Below are 2,614 nucleotides of genomic sequence, written 5' to 3'. Positions count from 1 at the left end.
TACGATCCGTCTTTGCCACTAAATGAAACATTGTTTTTTTGCCATACTCTTTTTCCCGTTTTTTATTTATGAATCATCTTCAGTGGCCTGTAATACACGTCTGTTTTCTTGTACACAGTAAATGCATTATGTAGTAGTTACAAAATGTAATATGTTACTTTTTCTGACGTCACTCTCTTGTTTATTCGGGGTACAAACAACTTTCGCAGCACAAGTTTAGTGAGTTTGTTACAAGTATGTTAAGTATGTTAACATGTCACATTTTCTCATTGGAAATCGTAACACCAGACGATAATTTAAAACCACGAAACTTGTTATACAAAAGTTGTTTCTAAGCACAATGGGTCATGTCAAGGCCACAAAACAATAAAAAGAACACGCGTGATCTAGATGTGTAGTCCATGGCAGCACTCCTCTTGCAAAGTTCAGCACACATTCATTCATTGTTCAGACTCAGTGCCGCCATTCTATGCCGCGGACCCTTTGTGGTAGTTTTTCACCATGTCATCCAAAGAATCGTTTCTGCATCTAATTTCGATTCAAGGAAAGCTTAAAATTGAGTCATCTGCTGCGCTTCTGAAAAGTTTGTGTAAACGACGGAAAGCCGCATCCCATTCTGAAGCACTTTTTCGGAAAACGTTTTATTTTTTGAATAAAAAAGAATAACCGATTTTGGCTGAGTAGTTCACAAACGATTGCAGGGAATTTTTACTTAATAATGAACTACAGTTTCAGATACAAAAATTCAACGATTCCCGAAAGAACAGTCACCGTTGATGACCATGCAGCTTGCTAGAAATGAAACGATAATTAAATGGATACTCTATCTGCAGTGCAAGGGATAAGTCCCTGCAGGCGCACTATCCTCTGTGCCTTCGGTGGCTCAGATGGATAGAGCGTCTGCCATGTAAGCAGGAGATGCCGGGTTCGAGTCCCGGTCGGGGCACACATTTTCAACATGTCCCCAATGAATTATATCAACTCCTGTTTGCAGCTAGGGTGTCCATTTAATTATCATTTCATTTCTAGCAAAGCTGCATGGTCATCAACGGTAACTTCTTTCAGGAACAGATACTACCGTCATATATAGTTAAAATATGGCTGCCCGGCCATTGACCTTCTTGTGTGCGAACGCACACGCTATGCCCTAAATCGTACAGGACTTGGTAGATTAACCTGCCACGAGTAATGAGTATGATGGGCAAACATCTATTAGGCGCACTACGAATGTAGTGGTGTGGACATGTTGGGAATGTGGGTCTCACGGGGAGCGTGCAATGGATAAGTCCCTGCAGGCGCACTGTGCCCTCGGTGGTTCAGATGGATAGAGCGTCTGCCATGTAAGCAGGAGATCAAGGGTTCGAGTCCCGATCGGGGCACACATTTTCAACATGTCCCCAATGAAGTACATCAACGCCAGTTTGCAGCTAGGATGTCCACTAAAATTCAACATAACTGTAACAGGTGTAGATGTACTAGCTAAAGCGGCATATGAAAATCTGTGACGAATCGAGATTTGAACCTGGCTTTCCCGCTTATCACGAGCGGTCGCCGTATCACTTAAGTTGTCCAAGCATGTTCCCCGGACCGAACCAAACTTCCACATGTCACACACCTATCTATTTCTTCCATAGATTATTACTTCATTGAAGGGAAACTATTTGGTAAAAATGAAATGTATATTTCTCCTGTATTGGTCGTACTTCGAAGTTAAGTCAGTCAATGTCGATTGTTCGGAGAATTTATATTGAATTATGAGTGCAAATTGCGATTGGTAATCTACATCTACATTTATACTCCGCAAGCCACCCAATGGTGTGTGGCGGAGGGCACTTTACGTGCCACTGTCATTACCTCCCTTTTCTGTTCCAGTCGCGTATGGTTCGCGGGAAGAACGACTGCCGGAAAGCCTCCGTGCGCGCTCGAATCTCTCTAATTTTACATTCGTGATATCCTCGGGAGGTATAAGTAGGGGGAAGCAATATATTCGATACCTCATCCAGAAACGCACCCTCTGGGTGCTACACCGCGATGCAGAGCGCCTCTCTTGCAGAGTCTGCCACTTGAGTTAGCTAAACATCTCCGTACACTATCACGCTTACCAAATAACCCTGTGACGAAACGCGCGACTCTTCTTTGGATCTTCTCTATCTCCTCTGTCAACCCGACCTGGTACGGATCCCGCACTGACGAGCAGTACTCAAGTATAGGTCGAACGAGTGTTTTGTAAGCCCCCTCCTTTGTTGATGGACTACATTTTCTAAGGACTCTCCCAATGAATCTCAACCTGGCACCCGCCTTACCAACAATTAATTTTATATCATCATTCCACTTCACATCGTTCCGTACCGCATACTCCCAGACATTTTACAGAAGTAACTGCTACCAGCTTAGATAATATATAGTCGATTGCCTCTTGGTTCGCCATTAGGAAATCCTGTGGGTCACCTCTCATCCATTATTGAGTTTGATCTGTTTACTTCTCTCATTCCCCATTATTACTTGGAAGGTTCTATTTGACAACATATCGTGGGGTGTAAAGTTAGTTCGCCTCCACGTGGTGCACCCTGGGTAACGCTAAATGAACTAACACAACTGGCGGCAGACCGAACGA

The 2,614-nt window shown here is 43.5% G+C and overlaps 1 non-coding gene across 1 annotated transcript; it reads left to right on the top strand.

Moving 5' to 3' along the window:
- Positions 1-871: 871 nt before the first annotated feature.
- On the top strand, positions 872-946 carry Trnat-ugu. Its single transcript has one exon. It is a non-coding gene; the product is annotated as a tRNA-Thr (tRNA).
- The last annotated feature ends 1,668 nt before the right edge of the window (positions 947-2,614 follow it).

This window comes from Schistocerca americana, chromosome 10 (assembly GCF_021461395.2).
Source record: "Schistocerca americana isolate TAMUIC-IGC-003095 chromosome 10, iqSchAmer2.1, whole genome shotgun sequence".
NCBI classification, from domain to species: domain Eukaryota; kingdom Metazoa; phylum Arthropoda; class Insecta; order Orthoptera; family Acrididae; genus Schistocerca; species Schistocerca americana.
This window is presented reverse-complemented; position numbering and strand designations above follow the sequence as displayed.